This window comes from Scylla paramamosain, chromosome 1, assembly GCF_035594125.1.
Source record: "Scylla paramamosain isolate STU-SP2022 chromosome 1, ASM3559412v1, whole genome shotgun sequence".
Lineage (NCBI taxonomy): Eukaryota > Metazoa > Arthropoda > Malacostraca > Decapoda > Portunidae > Scylla > Scylla paramamosain.
In genome coordinates, this window is record NC_087151.1 from 24,041,454 (window position 1) to 24,066,561 (window position 25,108).

A 25,108-nucleotide genomic window follows, 5' to 3' on the forward strand; every position below is an offset into this window, starting at 1 on the left:
TCCATATGAAAAACCACAACCACAATATCAAACACCTGTATTATATATATATATATATATATATATATATATATATATATATATATATATATATATATATATATATATATATATATATATATATATATATATATATATATATATATATATATATATATATATATATATATATATATATATATATATATATATATATATATATATATATATATATATATATATATATATATATATATATATATATATATATATATATATATATATATATATATATATATATATATATATATATATATATATATATATATATATATATATATATATATATATATATATATATATATATATATATATAAAATGGCAAAGTGCATAGAAAGCACACTATATTAGGAAGAAAAAAAATACTAAAAAAAGTTGCTTTTGAGTGTTTTTATCTTCTTACTTTCTAAAACGGTAAAAAGCATGCAAAACACAATTTATGGAGAAACAACAATTTCATTAAAAAGTTGATTGTGAGTGGTTTTGAGCATGTTATTAACCAAAACGCCTAGATGAATACAGAGAAACCTATATGAAGAAACAGAACATTACCAAAATTTTTTTTTTTTTTAACCTGTTGGATAGCATAAGACCAAACTGCATTTATAGCAAGCACACTATATTGGAAAAGAAAACAGCATTAATCAAAATTTTTCTTTTCAGAGTTTTCCAGCTTCTTACGTACCAAAACGCTAAAAATGCATGCAAAACGCCTAAATGCATGCAAAGAACTTATAGAGGATAATGAATCGACATTATCAAAAACGGTTGATTTGCGTTTTTTTTTTTTATTCAGGATTTCGGACACCAAAACACACACACACACACAAAAAATGAATAAATAAATAAATAAAAATAAAACAAAAATATATTGAAAAACAAAACAATATTATTAAAATTATGTCTTTTCCGTGTTTTTAAGCTTGTTACGTACCAAAACTCTGAAATGCATTCAAATTAATCTTTGTGGAGGAGCATAACATTATCAAAAACGTGTGTTTTGAGTATTTCTGAGTTCATTATATACTAAAATTCCTATACAAATGCAATGATGGGAAACGAAAAGATATTACCACAAACCTGTCTTATGAGTGATTTTAAGGTTCTTAGATGCTAAAACGTTGAAACAAATTAATAGATATTACACAATATTAAGAAATAGAACATAGTCATCAAAAACGTTTATTATGAGTGTGATTCACCATTTATGGTACCAGAATGATAAAAATGGATACAGACAACCCTTTCTAGAGAAACAGAACAACATTTCCAAAAACCTGTGTTTTAATCCAAATCTTGATGTTGTTTTTATGTGCGCAGTGACTTAACCTGCTCTCGCGCCCACGCTATCAAATCTTCAGAGTTTTATACTGTCTGGCTACGACTACAGAGTCACTTTCAAACTAAATTTATCTGTGCTGTATTCCTCTCACCTATCTCCTCTGACAATAAGAAAATTCTTTGCCTGCATTATTTTCAAAGTGGAGCACATTATTTCTTCCCTTTTACAGAGATCACCATTATTTGAGTCTTCAGTGTTACCACCAGCTTTGGCTTTCCTCTCACTTCACTGACCATCCTGGTGAAGTAGCCTTCAGTTATGCTCCTTGACCTAGTGTAATTGGTGCAACATCCTAGCTGTATTTCTCGCCGTCCTCGAGATACGCCAGGTATTCTTGACATTTTCATTACCTCTAATCCTTCTGCTTATGCTGTTACCATCTCTTCTCAATTGAGCTCTTCCGATTACAATTTCATATCTGTATCTTGTCCAGTCGCTCCAATCCTTCTTTTGGATCACCCTAAGCGGAGGTGCCTCTGGCGTTTTCCCTCTGTTAGTTTGAACGACCTGAGGAGGTATTTTGCTGATTTTTCTTGGAAGGACTACTGCATCCATGTCAGAGACCCGTATCTAAAGTTTTTGAATCTACCTTCAACAGGGAGATTATTAAACATATATCTCTTGACAAACTTCTATCTAATCGCCAGTTTCGGTTCCGTCAAGGCCGCTCTACTGGTGATCTGGCTTTCCTTATTGAATCTCGGTCATCCTCTTTGATAGATTTTGGTAAAACTTTTGCTGTTGCCTTATACATATTATTTTCTTTTTTAATAGAGTCTGGCCTAAGACTTTGATTTCCAAACTACCCACCTACAGCTTCTATTCTTCTCTCTGTATCTTCATCACAAGTTTCCTTTCTGACCGTTCTATTGCTCCTGTGGTAGACGGTCACTGTTCTTCTAAATCTATTAACAGAGGTGTTCCTAAGTGTACTGTCCTGTCACCCACTGTCATCCCATTACTCATTAACGATCTTCTAAACCAAACATATTATCCTATCCAATCCAACGCTGATGATACCACCCTGTATTTTTCCACTTCTTTTTATAGACGTTCAACCCTTCCGGAAGTAAACAGTTCAAGCAAGGATGCCTAACTTTCGATCTCTCTAAAATTTCTGATTAATTGTTTGCAATAAATGTTTAATGCCTTAAAAACTCAATTCCTCCACCAATCAACTCAACACAACCTTCCAGACAACTATCCTCTCTTGTATAAAGACAATCAATTGTTCATCTCTTCTACACTGAACATGTTTTTTTTTTTGTTTTTTTTTTATAACCTAAACTAGAAACTTCAAAATTCATCTCCAGCTAAAAACGCTTCTTTGAAGTTAGGTGTTCTGAGACTTCTACGACAATTTTTCTCATCCCCCCAGCTGCTAAGCCTTTACAAGGTCCTTATCCGTCCATGCATGGAATATGCTTCACATGTTTGGAGGATTCCACTCATACGGCTATTTTAGACAGAGTGGAATCAAAAGATTTTCGTATCATCAACTCTCATCTAACTGACTGGCATCACCTTCTTTCTCACCGACGCAATGTTAAATCTTTAGCTACCCTCTACCGCTATTTTCATGCTAACTGCTCTTCTGATCTTGCTAACTACATGCCTACCCTCCGCCTGCGGCCTCTCTGCACAAGACTTTCTTCTTTCTCTCACCCCTATTTTGTCCATCTCTCTAATGCAAGAGTTAACCAGTATTCTCAATCATTAATTCCTTTCTCTGGTAAAGTTTGGAACTCCATGCCTGATTATGTGTTTCCACCTTCCTATAAATTGAATTCTTTCAAGACACTTATCATTTAAGACACTTATGCATTTTTGACTGCCGCTTCGGAACCTGTTCAGGGACCATTGTCTCAGCGGGTTATTTATTTATTTTTTCTATTTATTTTGTATATATTTTTTTGTTGGTGGGGGATTTTTATTGCCCTTGGCCTGTGTGCCTACATAAAAACGTGTTTTTAAGTTTTTTAGCTACCAAAACGCAAAAAAAAAAAAAAAAAAACGTAGCCTATATAAAGAAACGAAAAGACATCCATCACAAACTTGTAATATGAGTGTTTTTGATGTCCTAAGGTATCAGAAAGATAAAACACGTTAATAGTACATTATACTGAGAAACAGACCAACATTACCAAAAACGTTTACTATGACTCTTATTCACCATTTTAAGTACCAAAATGCATATAAAGAGACCTATATGAAAGAACAAAACTACATTATCAAAGTGCTTGCAAAGCACACTATATTGGAAATGAAAACAACTTTACCAAAAACGAGATTTTTGAGGTATCAAAACGCTAAAACGCAAGCACAACAGCTTTTATGAAGAAACGGAAACACTTTATATAAAAAAATGTATTTTTGAGTGTTTTTGAGCTTTTTACGTACCTAAACACACTTTCTGAAGAAACAAAACGACATTACCTAAAACATGTGTTTTGAGTTATTTTTATTTTATTTTATTAGGTAACAACACGTCAAAATAAATGCAAAGTAGACAGCATAAGGAAACTAAATGTTATTACCACAAATGTCTCCGATGTGTGTTTTTAAGGTTCTTAGTTGCTGAAACACTAAAACACATAAATATTACTCTGTATTTTAGAAACAATATCTTTATCAAAAATGTGTATTATGAGTGTGATTCACCATGTTAAATACCAAAATGCCAAAATGCATTCAAGTAACCCTTTTTGAAGAAACAGAGAAATATTTCCAAAAACGTGTGCTTTAAGTATTTTTCAGTTTCTCAGGTACCAAAATGCGGAAACCATGCAAAGTAGGCAATGTATGGAAATTAAATTATATAATCACAAAAGTGTGTTATCAGTGTTTTTGATGTTCTTATGTATCAGAACGCTAAAACACGTGAATAGTACTCTATATTGAGAGAGAGATTAATATTACCAAAAAAAACGTGCATTATGAGTCTTATTCACCATGTTAGATACCAAAACGCCAAAATGCATAAAAAAGAAATCTATATGAAGAACCTGAACTACTTTACCAAAAAATATGTATTATAAATGTTTTTGAATTTGCTAAGTATTAAAACGGCAAAATGCATGCAAAGCACTCTATATTTGAAAATAAAATAACATTACCGAAAAACGTGGGTTTTGATGATTTTCAACTGTTTACGTGCCGAAACGCTAAAACGCATTCAAAACATAAGACTCATTTATGGAGAAATCGAACAACTTCATTTTAAATGTATTTTTAGTGATTTTTGAGCTTGTTAGGTAACAAAACCCCAAAAAGAAAACAAAACACTCTATATACAATAATGAGATGACAGTTCCAGAAACGTGTCATTTGCGTGTTTTTGAGCATATCAGCCACGAAAACACTAAAAAGCATGGAAAACACCCGATATAAGAAAATTAAAGAATATTACCAAAATCGTGTATTTTGATGGTTATTAAGCTTGTAACATACCAAAACTCTAAAATGGAAGCAAAAATACACTTCCTGGTGAAAAAGAACATTACAAAAAACGGATGTTTTGAGTCTGTTTGAATTTATCAAAACGCCAAAACACATGATAATATGCTAATATGTGGATACAATGATAGTATTACAAACGTATTTGACAAGTGTTTTTAAGGTTCAGTGGTGCTGAAACGCTAAAACATGTTAATATTACTTTATGTTTAGTAACAGAATGTAATTAACAAAAATGTGCATTATGAGTCTTATTTACCGTGTTAGGCACTGAAACGACAAAATGCATAAAAAGAAATCTATATGAAGAAACTGAACTACAATACCAATAACCTGTATTATGAATAGTAGGTACCAAAACGCCAAAGTGCATACAAAGCACACGAAGATAGAAAAGAAAACAATACCAAAAAAGTGTCTTTTTAGTGTTTCCAAACTAGTTACGTACCAAAACACTAAAACGCACGCACGCAAAAAATAAATAAATAAATAAATAAATAATTAAATAAATAAAATGTATCAAACAGAACAACTTCATTAAAAGAGTGTATTTTAAGTGTTTTTTTTTTCGTCTTGTTAGATACCAAACCTACAATATCCATGGAAAGCATCCTATATCGGGTAATGAAACAACATTACCAGAAACCTGTCATTTTCTTGTTTTGAGCAGACAAGGCACCAAAAAGCTAAAAGCATGGAAAACATCTCATTTGGGAAAACTAAACATTACTAACAAATCATGTATTTTAAATTTTTTTGAGCCTCTTACGTACCAAAACTCTAAAATACATGTAAAACACCATTTCTGGAGTAACAGAACAGTATTACCAAAAAACTTGTGTTTAGGGTGTTTTCGAGTTTATTAGGTATCAAAACCGCAAATCAAATGCAAATTAGCTGATATGGGAAAATAAAACAATATTACCACAAATGTATCTTATGAGTGTTTTTAAGGTTCTTAGGTGTTGAAATGCTAAAACTTATGAATATTTCCATATTAAGAAACATAACATCATTTCCAAAAAGTGTATATTTTACATGTTTTTCAGTTTATTAGGTACAAAATCGCAAACTAGCCAATATAAAGAAAAGAAAGAAATTGTATAATCAGAAACATTTGTTATGATTGTTTTTGATGTTCTTAGGTATCAGAACGCTAAAGCACATGAATAGCTCTATACTGAGGAACAAAACAATAATAATTACCATCTTAGGTACCAAAAAGCTAAAATGCATAAAAAAATTTATAAATATATATATATATATATATATATATATATATATATATATATATATATATATATATATATATATATATATATATATATATATATATATATATATATATATATATATATATATAATCTCTATGAAGAAACAGAACTACATTACTAAAATACCTGTATTATGAATGATTTTTTTTTTTTATTTGTTAGGTGCCAAAACGGCAAAGTGCATTAAAAGCACACTATATTGAAAAAGAACACATTACCAAAAAGTTATTTTTGAGTGTTTTCATCTTCCTACGTACCAAAAACGCTAAAACGCATGCTAAACTTCCTTTTAGAAGAAACTGAACAACTTCATCAAAAAAGTGTATTTTTAGTTTATTTGCGCCTGTTAATTACCAAAATGACGAAATGCATGGAAATTACCCAATATGGGGACATGAAATGACATTATCAGAAAAGTGTCATTTGCGTTTTTTTAAGCATATTAGGCATAAAAACGCTACAAACAAAGGAAAAAAAAAACCCTGTATTGGAAAACTAAAACAATGTTATCAAAATTGTCTTTTACTTTTTTTAAGCTTTTTATGTACCAAAACTCTAAAATACATGGAACATTACCCAAAACGTGTCTTCGATGTTTTTCAGTTTCTTAGGTACTAAAACGGCAAAACACATACAAATTAGAATTTATAACGAAACTAAAACACAAACGTGTCTTATGAGTCTTTTTAAGATTCTTAGGTGCAGACACGCTAAAACATATGAATATTAATCTATGTTAGGTAACAGAATATCATTAACAAAAAACGTGTATTATGAGTATGATTCACCATATTAGTTACCAAAATGCAAAATACATACAAAGAACACATTCTGGAATAAGAGAATATTTCCAAAAATTTGTGTTTTAAGTGTTTTTTTTTTTTTCAGTTTGTTTGGAATCAAAACGACAAAAGACGTGGAAATTTTCCAATACAGGAAAACGAAACGATATAATCACAAAAGAGTATTATGAGTGTTTTTGAAGTTCCTAGGTATGAAAACGCTAAAACACGTGAATAGTACTCTAAATTGAGAAACAGAACACCATTACCAAAAAACGGGTATTATGAGACTTTCACAATGTTAAGTACCAAAACGCCAAAATGCATACAAAGAAACCTGTATTTTTATTTTTGTTTTTATTTATTTTTTTATTTTTTTCATGTAGGAGAGACACTGGCCGAAGGCAACAAAAATCCAATAAAAAAATAATAAAAAAAAAAAAAAGTTCACTGAGATGCCAGTCCCAGAAAAGCGTCTAGAGCAGTAGTCAAAAACTGAAGGATAAGTGTCTTTAACCTCACCCTTGAAGGAATTCGTCATAGGAAGATGGAAATGCAGAAGCAGGCAGGGAGTTCCAGAATTTACCAGAAAAAGGGATGAATGACTGAGAATGCTAGTTAACTCTTGCATTAGAGAGATGAACAGAATTGGGGTGGGAGAAAGAAGAAAGTCTTGTACAGTGAGGCCGCGGGAGGAGGGGAGGCACGCAGTTAGCAAGATCAGAAGAGCAGTTAGCATGAAAATACCGGTAGAAGATAGTTAGAGATGCAACATTGCAGCGATGAGAGAGAGGCTGAAGAAAATCAGCTAGAGAAGAGGAGGTAATGAGACGAAAAGCTTTTGATTCCACCCTGTCTAGAAGAGCAGTATGAGTGGAACCCTCCCAGACATGTAAAGCATACTTCATACATGGACGAATAAGGCCCTTGTACAGAGTTAACAGCAGCGTGGGGCTGTTAGAAAAACTGGCGAAGAAGTCTCAGAACGCCTAACTTTATAGAAGCTGTTTTAGCTAGAGATGAGGTGTGAGGTTTCCACTTCAGATTATAAGTAAAGGACAGACCGAGAATGCTCAGTGTAGAAAAGGGGAAGAGTTGAGTGTCATTGAGGAAGAGGGGATAGTTGTCTGGAAGGTTGTGTCAAGTTCATAAATGGAGGAACTGGGTTTTTGAGGCACGGAACAATACCAAATTTGCTCTGCCCCAATCAGAAATTTTAGAAAGATCAGAAGTCAGGCGTTCTGTGGATTCCCTGCATGAAATGTTTACTTCTGAAGTCTATGAAAAGACATGGAAAAGTGCAGGGTGTTATCGTCAGCGTAGAAGTGAATAGGACAAGAAGTTTGGTCTAGAAGGTCATTGATGAATAATAAGAAGAGAGTGGGTGACAGGAAAGTATCCTGAAGAACACCACTGTTAATAGATTTAGAAGAACAGCTTTGTGCCAGACTCTATCAAAAGCTTTTGATATATCCAAGGCAACAGCAAAAGTTTCTTCCTGTTGAGGATAGATTCAAAATTTTTAGATAGTCACGACGGTAGTCTGAAGGATTAGAACGGTCACTCTTTTTAGGAACAGGTTGAATGTAGGCAAACTTCCAGCAAGAAGGAAAGGTAGATGTTGATAGACCGAGCTGAAAGAGTTTTAATAAGCAAGGTGCAAGCATAGAGGCACAGTTTCGGAGAACAATAGGAGGGACCCCATCAGGTCAATAAGCCTTCAGAGCATTTAGGCCAGCATGGAAAGCATCATTGCGAAGAATTTTAATAGGTAGCATGAAGTAGTCAGAGGGTGGAGGAGAGGGAGGAACAAGCCTTAAATCGTCCAAGGTAGAGTTTTTAGCAAAGGTTTAAGCGAAGAGTTCAGCTTTAGAGATAGATGTGATAGCAGTGGTGCCATCTGGTTGAAATAAAGGAGGGAAAGAAGAAGAAGAAGCAAAGTTATTGGACATATTTTTGGCTAGGTGCCAGAAGTCACAAGGGGAGTTAGATCTTAAAAAAAGATTTTGACACTTTCTGTTAATGAAGGAATTTTTGGCTAGTTCGAGAACAGACTTTGCGTGGAAGAAATATAAAGTGCATGAGATTCTGGTGATGGAAGGCTTAAGTACCTTTGGTGGGCCACCTCTCTATCATATGTAGTATACTCGTATATATAACACGAGAACAAGCTCTGTTAAACCAAGGTTCGCAAGGTTTAGGTCGAGAAAAAGAGGGAAGAATGTACGCCTCTATGCCAGACACTATTATCTCTGTTATGAGCTCAGCACACAAAGACGAGTTTCTTACACGGAAGCAGTAGTCATTCCAAGGAAAATCAGCTAAATAGTCAGGTCACCCCAACTATCAGAGGCAAAACGACAGAGGCATCTTCGCTTAGGTGGATCCTGAGAAGGGATTGGAGCGAGAGGACAAGATACAGATATGAGATTGTGATCGGAGGAGTCCAATGGAGAAGAAAGGGTGACAGCATAATCAGGATTAGAGGTCAGGAAAAGGTCAAGAATGTTAGGCGTATCTCCAAGACGGTCAGGAATACGAGTAGGGTGTTGCACCAATTGCTCTAGGTCTTGGAGGATAACAAAGATGAAGGCTAGTTCACCAGGATGGTCAGTGAAGGGAGAGGAAAGCCCAAGCTGGTGGTGAACATTGAAGTCTCCAAGAATGGAGATCGCTGCAAAAGGGAAGAGAGTCAGAATGTGCTCACTTTGGAAGTTTAGTCAAAGAATTTTTTATTGTCAGAGGAGTTAGGTGAGAGGTATACAGCACAGATAAATTTAGTTTGAGAGTGACTCTTTAGTCATAGCCAGATAGTGGAAAACTCGGAAGATTCAAGAGCGTGGGTATGAGAGCCGTTGCGCACATACAGGCAACATCCAGGTTTGGATTGCAAATGAGGATAGGGAAAGTAGGAGGGAACAAAAAAGGGGCTAATGTCAGTTGCCTCAGACACCTGAGTTCAGTGAGGAAAAGAAGATGAGGTTTAAAAGAGAAAAGCTGGTGTTTTACAGATTGAAAATTAGATTAGCATGAAACCTAACTACATTACCAAAAAACCTCCATTATGAATGTCTTGAACCTGTTAGGTACCAAACCGCCAAAATTCATGCAAAGCACACTATATTTTACGATTTGTAGGTGATGAGACACTAACACAAATAAATATTAATCTATATTAAAAAAGAAAACGTTATCACTAAAAGTGTGTGTTATGAGGCTCATTCACCATATTAAGTACAAAACGCCAAAAATGTATAAAAAAAACTTTTCTGGAGAAACAGAACATTTCCAAAAAAGTAAGTTTCTTTTTATGCATTTCATCGTTTTTGTACCTAACGTACAATAATAAGACTCATAATACACATTTTTTTTTTTTTCATAAAGTTGTTTTGTTTGTCAGTATAGAGTATTATTCACGTGTTTTAGAGTTCTGATATCTAACAAAATCGAAAATAGTCATAATACATTGTTGTGATTATATCTTTTGGTATCCCTATATTGGCTACTTTGCATGTTTTTTTGGCCTTTTAGTACTTATAAACTTGAAAAAAAATAAATAAATAAAACAAACGTTTTTTGTTTCTCCAAAAATTTAATATTTTGTACCTAATATGGTGTATCACTTTCATAATACACATTTTTATTAATGATATTCTGTTACTCAACTTTGAGTATTGTTCATATGTTGTAGTGTTTTAACACCTAAGAACCTCAAAAACACTCATAAGACACGTCTTTGACAATATCATTTAGTTTCCCAATATTGGCTAATTTGCATGTGTTTTGGCGTACCTAATAAACTCAAAAGCACACCTTTTTTTGGTAATGTTTTTCTGTTCCTCGAGAAAGGTGTTTTGGATGCATATTAGAGTTTTGGTACCTAAAAAGCTCATAAACACTGGAAAGACACAATTTTGATAACATTGTTTAGTTATCCTTTTTATGGTGTTTTCCATGCTTTTTAGCGTTTAGGTGCCTAAAATGTTTAAAAACAGGTAAATAACACGTTTCTGGTAATATTGTTACGTTATCCCATATAGGATGCTTCGCATGCATTTGGGGCTTTAATAACTAACTAGCTCAAAACACTCAAAGTATACTTTTTGATAAAGTTGTTCTGTTTCTCCAAAAAGGGTGTTTACCATGCGTTTTAGAGTTTTGGTTTTTAAGAATCCGAAAACACTTAAAAGAAACGTTTTTGGTAAAGTTGTTTTCTTTTCCAATATATTGTACTTTTCACGCACTTTGGCGTTTTGGTATCTAACAATATAAAAAAAAAACATTGAACATACAGTTTTTTGGTAATGTAGTTCTGTTTTTTTTTTTTTTTACATGCATTTTGACGTTTTGGTACCTAACATGGTGAAAAATACTGTTCTGTTTCTTAATATAGGGTACTATTCACGTACTTTCTGATACATTAGAACATCAAAAACACACGTAACACATGTTTGTGATTATATAATTCATTTTTCCCATATTGATATTTTTTGCAAGTGTTTTGGTGTTTTGATACTTAACAAACTGAAAAACACTTAAAACACACATTTTTGGAAATACTTTTTTTTCAGAAATGGTTTATGTATGCATTTTGGCGATTTATGACCTAACATAATGAATAACATTCAAAATACAAGTTTTTAGTAATGATCTTCTCTTCCTCAATTTTTATTAATATTCATATGCTTTAGCGTTTCAACATCTAAGAGCCTTAAAAAAACACTCATATGACACGTTTGAGATAATTTGCATGTGTTTTGGTACCTAATAAACTAAAAAAAAACACCCAAAACACATGTTTTTAGTAATGCTGTTCTGTTCCTCCAGACAAGGTGTTTTGTATGTATTTTTTAAAGATTTCTTATGTAAGAAGCTAAAAAAAGTTGAAAAGACAATTTGTTAAAGTTGTTTAGTTTTCTAAATAGAGTTCTTTCCATACTTTTTAGCATTTTGGTGCCTAATTTGCTAAACAAATAAAATAAAATAAACAAGCAAATGACACGTTTCTCGTAATGTCGTTTCATTACCCTTAAATGATGCTTTGCAACCATTTTGCAGATTTGATACCTAACAAGCTCAAAAACTCTCAAGATACACTATTTTGATGAGGTTAATCTCTATAAAGGGTGTTTTCCATGAGTTTTATCGTTTTGGTATATAAGTAGCTGAAAACACTCAAAAGCCACGTTTTTAATAATGTATTCTTTTCCAAAATAGTGTTCTTTGCATGAATTTTGGCGGTTTGGTACCTAACAAGTTCAAGACATTCATAATACAGGTTTTTGGTAATGTAGTTAGGTTTCATACTAATCTAATTTTCAATCTGTAAAACACCAGCTTTTCTCTTTTAAACTTCATCTTCTTTTCCTCACTGAACTCAGGTGTCTGAAGCAAATGACAGTAGCCCCTTTTCTGTTCCCTCCTACTTTCCCTATCCTCATTTTCAATTCAAAGCTGGATGTTGCGTGTATGTGCGCAACGGCTCTTGCACCCACGCTCTTGAATCTTCCGAGTTTTCCACTATCTGGCTACGACTACAGAGTCACTCTCAAACTAAATTTATCTGTGCTGTATACCTCTCACCTAACTCCTCTGACAATAAAAAATTCTTTGACTAAACTTCCAAAGTGAGCACATTCTGACTCTCTTCCCTTTTGCAGCGATCTCCATTCTTGGAGACTTCAATGTTCACCACCAGCTTGGGCTTTCCTCTCCCTTCACTGACCATCCTGGTGAACTAGCCTTCATCTTTGTTATCCTCCAAGACCAACAACTATTCAAACTCTTTCAGCTCGGTCTATCAACATCTACCTTTCCTTCTTGCTGGAAGTTTGCCTACATTCAACCTGTTCCTAAAAAGGGTGACAGTTCTAATCCCTCAGACTACCGTCGTGCCTATCTAAAGATTTTGAATCTATCCTCAACAGAAAGAAACTTTTGCTGTTGCCTTGGATATATCAAAAGCTTTTGATAGAGTCTGGCACAAAGCTGTTCTTCTAAATCTATTAACAGTGGTGTTCTTCAGGATACTTTCCTGTCACCCACTCTCTTCTTATTATTCATCAATGACCTTCTAGAGCAAACTTCTTGTCCTATTCACTTCTACGCTGATGATAACACCCTGCACTTTTCCATGTCTTTTCATAGACTTCACAAGTAAACATTTCATGCAGGGAAGCCACAGAACGCCTGACTTCTGATCTTTCTAAAATTTCTGATTGGGGCAGAGCAAATTTGGTATTGTTCCGTGCCTCAAAAACCCAGTTCCTCCATTTATGAACTTGACACAACCTTCCAGAACACTATCCCCTCTTCCTCAATGACACTCAACTCTTTCCCTTTTCTACACTGAGCATCCTCGGTCTGTCCTTTACTTATAATCTGAAGTGGAAACCTCACACCTCATCTCTAGCTAAAACAGCTTCTATAAAGTTAGGCGTTCTGAGACGTCTTCGCCAGTTTTTCTAACACCCCCACCCTGCTGTTAACTCTGTACAAGGGCCTTATTCGTCCATGTATGAAGTATGCTTCACATGTCTGGGAGGGTTCCACTAATACTGCTCTTCTAGACAGGGTGGAATCAAAAGCTTTTCGTCTCATTACCTCCTCTTCTCTAGCTGATTTTCTTCAGCCTCTCTCTCATCGCTGCAATGTTGCATCTCTAACTATCTTCTACCGGTATTTTCATGCTAACTGCTCTTCTGATCTTGCTAACTGCGTGCCTCCCCTCCTCCCGCGGCCTCACTGCACAAGACTTTCTTCTTTCTCCCACCCCATCTGTCCATCTCTCTAATGCAAGAGTTAACTAGCATTCTCAGTCATTCATCCCTTTTTCTGGTAAATTCTGGAACTCCCTGCCTGCTTCTGCATTTCCATCTTCCTATGACGAATTTCTTCAAGGGTAAGGTTAAAGACACTTATCCTTCAGTTTTTGACAACTGCTCTAGACCCTTTTCTGGAACTGTCATTTCAGGGGCTTTTTTTTTATTATTATTTTTTTATTGGATTTTTGTTGCCATCGGCCAGTGTCTCTCCTACATGAAAAAAATAAATAAATAAAATTAAAAATAAAAATACAGGGGTCTTTGTATGCATTTTGGCGTTTTGGTACTTAACATTGTGAAAGTCTCATAATACCCGTTTTTTGGTAATGGTGTTCTGTTTCTCAATTTAGAGTACTATTCACGTGTTTTAGCGTTTTCATACCTAGGGACTTCAAAAACACTCATAATACACTTTTGTGATTATATCGTTTCATTTTTCTGTATTGGCAAATTTCCACGTCTTTTGTCGTTTTGGCACCAAACTGAAAAAAAAAAAAAAACACTTAAAACACAAATTTTCGGAAATATTCTCTTGAAATATTCCAGAATGTGTTCTTTGTATGTATTTTGCATTTTGGTAACTAATATGGTGAGTCATACTCATTATACACGTTTTTTGTTAATGATATTCTGTTACCTAACATAGATTAATATTCATATGTTTTAGCGTGTCTGCACCTAAGAATCTTAAAAAGACTCATAAGACACGTTTGTGTTTTAGTTTCGTTATATTTTCTAATTTGTATGTGTTTTGCCGTTTTAGTACCTAAGAAACTGAAAAACATCGAAGACACGTTTTCGGTAATGTTCCATGTATTTTAGAGTTTTGGTACATAAAAAGCTTAAAAAAAGTAAAAGACAATTTTGATAACATTGTTTTAGTTTTCCAATACGGAGTTTTTTTTTCCTTTGTTTGTAGCGTTTTTATGCCTAATATGCTTTAAAAAAACGCAAATGACACGTTTCTGATAATGTCATTTCATATCCCCATATTGGGTGCTTTCCATACATTTCGTCATTTTGGTAATTAACAGGCGCAAATAAACTAAAAATACACTTCTTTGATGAAGTTGTTCAGTCTCTCCTAAAAGGACGTTTAGCATGCGTTTTAGCGTTTTTGGTACGTAGGAAGATGAAAACACTCAAAAATAACTTTTTGGTAATGTGTTCTCTTTCAATATAGTGTGCTTTAAAAGCACTTTGCCGTTTTGGCACCTAACAAATAAAAAAAAAAATCATTCATAATACAGGTAATTTAGTAATGTAGCTCTGTTTCTTCATAGACTTTCATATATACGAGTATATATATATATATATATATATATATATATATATATATATATATATATATATATATATATATATATATATATATATATATATATATATATATATATATATATATATACACGATTTTGGTAATATTCTTTAATTTTCTTATATCGGGTGTTTTCCATGCTTTTTAGTGTTTTCGTGGCTGACATGTGGCAAATGACACGTTTCTGGACCTGTCATCTCATTATTGTATATAGAGTGTTTTGCTTTCATTTTGGGGTTTTGTTACCTAACAAGCTCAAAAATCACTAAAAATACATTTAAAATGAAGTTGTTCGATTTCTCCATAAATGAGTCTTATGTTTTGAATGCGTTTTAGCGTTTCGGCTCGTAAACAGATGAAAACCATCAAAACCCACGTTTTTCGGTAATGTTATTTTATTTTCAAATATAGAGTGCTTTGCATGCATTTTGCCGTTTTAATACCTAGCAAATTCAAAAACATTTATAATACATATTTTTGGTAAAGTAGTTCAGGTTCTTCATATAGATTTCTTTTTTATGCATTTTGGCGTTTTGGTATCTAACATGGTGAATAAGACTCATAATGCACGTTTTTTTTTTTTTTTTTTGGTAATATTAATCTCTCTCCCAATATAGAGTACTATTCACGTGTTTTAGCGTTCTGATACATAAGAACATCAAAAACACTGATAACACAGTTTTGTGATTATATAATTTAATTTCCATACATTGCCTACTTTGCATGTGTTTCCGCATTTTGGTACCTGAGAAACTGAAAAATACTTAAAGCACACGTTTTTGGAAATATTTCTCTGTTTCTTCAAAAAGGGTTACTTGAATGCATTTTGGCATTTTGGTATTTAACATGAATCTTACTCATAATACACATTTTTGATAAAGATATTGTTTCTAAAATACAGAGTAATATTCATGTGTTTTATTGTTTCAGCAACTAAGAACCTTAAAAACACACATCGGAGACATTTGTGGTAATAACGTTTAGTTTCCTTATGCTGTCTACTTTGCATTTATTTTGATGTGTTGTTACCTAATAAAATAAAATAAAAATAACTCAAAACACATGTTTTAGGTAATGTCGTTTTGTTTCTTCAGAAAGTGTGTTTGTGTACGTAAAAAGCTCAGAAACACTCAAAAATCCTTTTTTTTTTATAAAGTGTTTCCGTTTCTCCATAAAGGGTGTTGTGCTTGCGTTTTAGCGTTTTGATACCTCAAAAATCTCGTTTTTGCTAAAGTTATTTTCATTTCCAATATAGTGTGCTTTGCAAGCACTTTGATAATGTAGTTTTGTTCTTTCACATAGGTCTCTTTATATGCATTTTTGGTACAAAAAATGGTGAATAAGAGTCATAGTAAACGTTTTTGGTAATGTTGGTCTGTTTCTCAGTATAATGTACTATTAACGTGTTTTATCTTTCTGATACCTTAGGACATCAAAAACACTCATATTACAAGTTTGTGATGGATGTCTTTTCGTTTCTTTATATAGGCTACGTTTTTTTATTTTATTTTTTTTTTTTGCGTTTTGGTAGCTAAGAAACTTAAAAACACGTTTTTATGTAGGGACACAGGCCATGGGCAACAAAAATCCCCCACCAACAAAAAAAATATATACAAAATAAATAGAAAAAATAAATAAATAACCCGCTGAGACAATGGTCCCTGAACAGGTTCCGAGGCGGCAGTCAAAAATGCATAAGTGTCTTAAATGATAAGTGTCTTGAAGAAATTCAATTTATAGGAAGGTGGAAACACATAATCAGGCATGGAGTTCCAAACTTTACCAGGAAAAGGAATTAATGATTGAGAATACTGGTTAACTCTTGCATTAGAGAGATGGACAGAATAGGATTGGGAGAAAGAAGAAAGTCTTGTGCAGAGAGGCCGCAGGCAGAGGGGAGGCATGTAGTTAACAGGGTCAGAAGAGCAGTTAGCATGAAAATAGCGGTAGAGGGTAGCTAAAGATTTAACATTGCGTCGGTGAGAAAGAAGTTGATGCCAGTCAGTTAGATGAGAGTTGATGATACGAAAATCTTTTAATTCCACTCTGTCTAAAATAGCCGTATGAGTGGAATCCTCCAAACATGTGAAGCATATTCCATGCATGGACGGATAAGGACCTTGTAAAGGCTTAGCAGCTGGGGGGATGAGAAAAATTGTCGTAGAAGTCTCAGAACACCTAACTTCAAAGAAGCGTTTTTAGCTAGAGATGAATTTTAAAGTTTCTAGTTTAGGTTATAAAAAAAAAAAAAAAAAGACATGTTCAGTGTAGAAGAGATGAACAATTGATTGTCTTTATACAAGAGAGGATAGTTGTCTGGAAGGTTGTGTTGAGTTGATTGGTGGAGGAATTGAGTTTTTAAGGCATTAAACAATTAATGCAAACAATTAATCAGAAATTTTAGAGAGATCGAAAGTTAGGCATCCTTGCGTGAACTGTTTACTTCCGGAAGGGTTGAACGTCTATATAAAGAAGTGAAAAAATGCAGGGTGGTATCATCAGCGTTGGATTGGATAGGATAATATGTTTGGTTTAGAAGATCGTTAATGAGTAATGGGATGACAGTGGGTGACAGGACAGTACATTTAGGAACACCTCTGTTAATAGATTTAGAAGAACAGTGACCGTCTACCACAGCAGCAATAGAACGGTCAGAAATGAAACTTGTGATGAAGATACAGAGAGAAGAATAGATGCTGTAGGTGGGTAGTTTGGAAATCAAAGTTTTAGGCCAGACTCTATTAAAAAAGAAAACAATATGTATAAGGCAACAGCAAAAGTTTTACCAAAATCTCTCAAAGAGGATGACCGAGATTCAATAAGGAAAGCCAGATCACCAGTAGAGCGGCCTTGACCGAACCAAAACTTGCGATTAGATAGAAGTTTGTCAAGTGATATTTGTTTAATAATCTCCCTGTTGAAGGTAGATTCAAAAACTTTAGATAGTAGGAAACTTTAGATGTAGGAAATTAAAGCAATAGGACGGTAGTTTGAGGGATTAGAATGCCCACCATTTTTAGGAAAAGGCTGAATGTAGGTAAACTTCCAGCAAGAAGGAAAGGTAGATATTGAGAGGCAGAGTTGAAAGAGTTTTACTAGGCAAGGTGCCAGTACAGAGACACGGTTTCGTAGAAGAAGAGGGACCCCATCATGTTCATAAGCCTTCCGAGGTTTTAGGCCAACGAGGGCATGGAAAACTTCATTACGAAGAATTTTAATAGCTTGAAAGAAGTAGTCAGAGGGTGGAGGAGAGGCAGGATAGCAAAGGTTTGAGCGAAGAGTTCAGTTTTAGAAATAGATGTGATAGCAATGGTGCCATCTGTTTGAAATAAAGGAGATAAAAAAAAGAAGCAAAGTTATTGGAGATGTTTTTGGATAGATTCCAGAAGTCACGAAGGGAGTTAGATCTTGAAAGATTTTGACACTTTCTTTTAATGAAGGAAGTTTTGGCTACTTAGAGAACAGACTTGGCATGGTTCCGGGCAGACATATAAAGTTCATGAGATTATGGTGTTGGAAGGCTTAAGTACTTTTTTGTGGGCCACCTTTCAATTATATACAGCATGAGAACAGGCTGTGTTAAACAAAGGTTTGGAGGGTTTAGGTCGAGAAAAAGAGTGAGGAATGTATGCCTGCCTCTATGCCAGACATTATCTCCTCTGTTATGCACTCGGCACACAGATACGGGTCTCTGACATGGATGCAGTAGTCCTTCCAAGAAAAATCAGCAAAATACCTCCTCAGGTCGTTCCAACTAACAGAGGCAAAACGCCAGAGGCACCTCCGCTTAGGGTGATCCAAAAGAAGGATTAGAGCGACAGGACAAGATACAGATATGAAATTGTGATCGGAGGAGCCCAATTGAGAAGAGATGGTAACAGCATAAGCAGAAGGATTAGAGGTAATGAAAATGTCAAGAATACCTGGCGTATCTCGAGGACGGCGAGGAATACAGGTAGGATGTTGCACCAATTACACTAGGTCATGGAGCATAATTGAAGGCTACTTCACCAGGATGGTCAGTGAAGTGAGAGGAAAGCCAAAGCTGGAGTTAACACTGAAGTCTCAAATAATGGTGATCTCTGTAAAAGGGAAGAAATAATGTGCTCCACTTTGGAAATAAAGCAGGCAAAGAATTTTCTTATTGTCAGAGGAGATAGGTGAAAGGAATACAGCACAGATAAATTTAGTTTGAGAGTGACTCTGTAGTCGTAGCCAGACAGTATAAAACTCTGAAGATTCGATAGCGTGGGCGCGAGAGCAGGTTAAGTCACTGCGCACATAAAAACAACATCAAGATTTGGATTAAAACACAGGTTTTTGGAAATGTTGTTCTGTTTCTCTAGAAAGGGTTGTCTGTATCCATTTTTATCATTCTGGTACCATAAATGCTGAATCACACTCATAATAAACGTTTTTGATGACTATGTTCTATTTCTTAATATTGTGTAATATCTATTAATTTGTTTCAACGTTTTAGCATCTAAGAACCTTAAAATCACTCATAAGACAGGTTTGTGGTAATATCTTTTCGTTTCCCATCATTGCATTTGTATAGGAATTTTAGTATATAATGAACTCAGAAATACTCAAAACACACGTTTTTGATAATGTTGTTATGCTCCTCCAGAAAGATTAATTTGAATGCATTTCAGAGTTTTGGTACGTAACAAGCTTAAAAACACTGAAAAGACATAATTTTAATAATATTGTTTTGTTTTTTAATATATTTTTTTTTATTTTTATTTATTTATTTATTCATTTTTGTGTGTGTGTGTGTGTGTGTTTTGGTGTCTGAAATCCTGAAAAAAAAAAAAAAAACGCAAATCAACCGTTTTTGGTAATGTCGATTCATTATCCTATAAAAGTTCTTTGCATGCATTTAGGCGTTTTGCATGCATTTTTAGCGTTTTGGTACGTAAGAAGCTGGAAAACTCTGAAAAGAAACATTTTTGGTAATGCTGTTTTCTTTTCCAATATAGTGCGCTATAAATGCACTTTGGTCTTTTGCTATCCAACAGGTTAAAAAAAAAAATATTTTTGGTAATGTTGTTCTGTTTCTTCATATAGGTTTCTCTGTATTCATCTAGGCGTTCTGGTTAATAACATGCTCAAAACCACTCACAATCAACTTTTTAATAAAATTGTTGTTTCTCCATAAATTGTGTTTTGCATGCTTTTTACCGTTTTGGAAAGTAAGAAGATAAAAACACTCAAAAGCAACTTTTTTTTAGTATTTTTTTTCTTCCTAATATAGTGTGCTTTCTATGCACTTTGTCATTTTATATATATATATATATATATATATATATATATATATATATATATATATATATATATATATATATATATATATATATATATATATATATATATATATATATATATATATATATATATATATATATATATATATATATATATATATATATATATATATATATATATATATATATATATATATATATATATATATATATATATATATATATATATATATATATATATATATATATATATATATATATATATATATATATATATATATATATATATATATATATATATATATATATATATATATATATATATATATATATATATATATATATATATATATATATATATATATATATATATATATATATATATATATATATATATATATATATATATATATATATATATATATATATATATATATATATATATATATATATATATATATATATATATATATATATATATATATATATATATATATATATATATATATATATATATATATATATATATATATATATATATATATATATATATATATATATATATATATATATATATATATATATATATATATATAATACAGGTGTTTGATATTGTGGTTGTGGTTTTTCATATGGATTTTCTTGGTAAGCATTTTGGCGTTTTGGTACCTAACATGGTGTATAAGGCTCATAATACACGTGTTTGGTTATGTTCTCTTCCTCAATATAGAGTACTATTTACGTGTTTTAGCGTTCTGATAGCTTAGAACATTAAAAACACTCATAATTCACGTTTATGTTTATGTTTTCGTTTTCCTATGCTGACTACTTTTCATGTGTCTTGGCTTTTTGTTACCAATCAAACAGTAAAACGCTTAAAACACACGCTTAAGGAAATGTTTTGCTTTCTTTTTATGAATTTTAGCGTTTTGTTACCCAACATGGTGAAACAGACTCATGACAGTCGTTTTAGGTAGTGATGTTCTGTTTCTCAGTATAGAGTAATATTAATTTGTTTTAGCGTTTCACCACCTATGAACATTAAAAACATTCATAAGAGACGTTTGCGGTAATAGTATTTAGTTTTCCCTTATTAGTTGATTTGCATGTGTTTAACCAATATGTTTCCTAATAGACTGAAAAACTGTCAAAACACATGTTTTTAGTACCTAATAAGTTCAATTTTTTTTTTCTTTTTTTGGTGGGGGAGGTAATGCTATTCTGTTTCTTTATATAGGTTTCTTTAAATGCATTTTAATATTCTGGTAAGTAACAAGCTCAAAATACTCTTTTTTGATAAAGTTCTTCTCTTTCTCCATTAAGAATACTTTCCATCTGTTTTAGCGTATTGAAAAACACTCACAAGAAAAGTTTTTCTTTATATATATATATATATATATATATATATATATATATATATATATATATATATATATATATATATATATATATATATATATATATATATATATATATATATATATATATATATATATATATATATATATATATATAAATGATTGTTGGTAATGTTGTTTTCTTTTCCAGTATGGTGTGCCTTGCATGGAGTTTGGCATTTTGATACCTAAGAAGCTCAAAAACATTTATAATACAGATTTTGGTAATATACGAGTAGTTGTGTTTTTTATATAAGTATCTTTATATGCCTTTTGGTGTTTTGATATATAAAATGGTGAATAAGTCTCATAATACATGTTTTTGGTAATCTTGTACTTTTCCTCAATATTATTTACGTGTTTACCTGATACCTAAGAAAAACAAAAACACTCATAACGCCCGTTTATGATTATATCGTTTCGTTTTATTATGTTGGTTACTTTACATGAGTTTTTGCGTTCTTGGACCTAACAAACTATAAAACATTTAAAACATACATTATTGGAAATTATCTGTTTCTCCAGAAAATGTTTTTTGTATACATTTTGGCGTTTTTGTACCTAAAATAGTCAATGAGACTCAAAATACACGCTTTTAGTAATAATGATTTGCTTTTCAATATAGAGTAATACTTATTTGTTTTAACGTCTCAGCACCTAAGAACCTCATAAAGAACCCTCATAAAACATAAGAACATAAGAACATAAGAAATAAGGGAAGCTGCAAGAAGCGACCAGGCTTACACGTGGCAGTCCCTGTATGAAACACTCCTACCTATTTCCACCTATCATCCCCATCCATAAACTTGTCTAATCTTCTCTTAAAGTTCTCTAGTGTCCTAGCACTAACTACATGATTACTGAGTCCGTTCCACTCATCTACCACTCTATTCGAGAACCAATTTTTTCCTATCTCCTTCCTAAACCTAAATTTTTCAAGCTTGAACCCGTTATTTCTTGTTCTACCCTGGTTGCTGATCCTAAGAATTTTGCTTACATCTCCCTTGTTATAACCCTTATACCACTTAAAGACCTCTATCAGGTCCCCTCTTAACCTACGTCTCTCTAGAGAATGTAAATTTAACCGCTTCAGCCTCGCTTCGTAAGGAATACTCCTCATCCTTTGTATCCTTTTAGTCATTCTCCTCTGTACTGATTCTAATAGACCTATATCTTTCCTGTAATGTGGGGACCAGAACTGCACAGCGTAGTCTAGATGAGGTCTGACCAGCGCCAAGTATAACTTTAATATTACCTCCGGCCTTCTACTTTTAACACTCCTAAAAATGAATCCTAGTACCCTATTTGCCTTGTTTCTGGCTTCTATGCATTGTTTCCCTAGACGGAGTTCAGAGCTAACTATAACTCCTAAATCTTTCTCGTACTCTGTACCTACCAGAGTTTGGGTGTTTAATGTGTACCTATTGTGTGGGTTTCCTCTACCTACGCTAAGCACTTTGCATTTATTGATATTAAATTGCATTTGCCATCTATCCGTCCATTCATTCATTCTATCTAAGTCTGTCTGCAAGGCGATGGCATCCGCTTCTGACCTAATTAATCTACCTATCTTTGTGTCATCCGCAAATTTACTAACATCGCTATTAATTCCACTATCCAAGTCATTGATATATATTAGAAATAATAATGGCCCTAATACTGATCCCTGTGGCACCCCACTAATGACATGACCCCACTCGGATTTCGAGCCGTTTATTAGCACTCTCTGTCGCCTGTTACCAAGCCATGACCCTATCCAACCTAACACCTTCCCATCTATCCCGTGCGCCCTAACCTTTCTCAGGAGCCTTTGATGGGGCACCTTGTCGAATGCTTTACTAAAGTCCAGATATAAGATATCATAACTATCTCCATTATCTACTGCCTCGTACACCTTACTGTAAAAACTTAACAAGTTTGTCAGGCAAGACTTCCCCTTCGTGAAGCCATGCTGTGACTGATTTATCAAGTTATGTTTGTCTAAATGTTCCCTAATGTTCCTGGCTATTATTGACTCTAACATTTTACCTACAACTGAAGTTAAGCTGACCGGTCTATAATTAGACGCTAAAGTTTTATCCCCTTTCTTAAAGATGGGTACTACATTAGCCTGCCTCCACATTTCTGGTACCTCACCCGACTCCAGTGATTTCCTAAAGACAGAAACTAACGGCTCACTAATAATCTTTTTACATTCCTTCAGTACTCTGGGATATATTTCATCAGGTCCTGGTGACTTGAGCTTTTTTAGCCTATCTATCTCCTGCTCCACTATCTCCCTAGTTATGGAAATATCCGTCAGCTTCTCATACTCATCTGCTCTAAACACCTGTTCACTATCTGGCATATCCTGCATGTTTTCCTGAGTGAAGACAGTTAAAAGATAATCATTCAGAAGTTTACTAATCTCCTCCCCAGAACTAACCAGCTCCCCATCTGCTGCCTTTAATGGACCTACAGTATCCTTAGTTTTCGTCCTGTATACCTGATAAAATCCCTTGGGGTCCGTCTTCGCCTGGCTGGCTACCTTTAATTCATAATTTTCCTTAGCTTTCCTCGTTAACTTCCTGACTGTTCTAACTAATTCATTATACTGTGTCCTTAAAACTTCCTCACCTGCCCTTAATCTCTTATATATACTTCTCTTACGCCCTATATAATGCTTTAACCTAGCAGTCATCCATTTAGGGTCATTTTTTTGTGATCTTATTGTTTTATACGGGATATTTGCTAATTGACCTGTATGAACTCTATCTACGAAATATTTATACAATTCATCTACATTTACTTCACCTAAACCCCTCATCTCGTTCCCTACCATCCTCTCCCCTCCCTCATCAACTCGCCTCGACCTTACCTCTCTCATTTCAGCATGACCTGACATTCCAACATACTCACGCCTATCTCCCCCCTTCCTCTTTCCTCCTCCCTTCTGGAGCCTCACCTCACCTCCCTCATCCTGCCTTATCTCTCTGAACTCCGTCCCTGACCTGACCTCACCCTGCATCCCTTGCCAGTCCACTCCTTGGAGGTACCTTTTTAATTCTTCAAAATCTGCTCTCCTAAAGTCAGGTATTTTACTAGTGTTTTTATTTCTAACAGTTTCTTCCCATTCTAGCTTGTACCTAATTTCCCTATGGTCACTGTTACCTAGCTGTCCTCCAACCTCTACCTGCGTGACTGCTTCCTCCCTGTTAGTAAGAATTAAATCTAGAATATTATTCCCCCTTGTGGGTTCTACGACTACCTGTTTTAAAAAATTATCCTGAATTACCTTAAGGAATTCCTCTGCTTCCTTGTTACCCACAATCAGACTCCAGTCGATATTCCTAAAATTAAAATCTCCTACCACACATACCTGACTGTACCTGCCTGCTCTATTTAATTCCTGCCACAGTGAGGTGTTAAT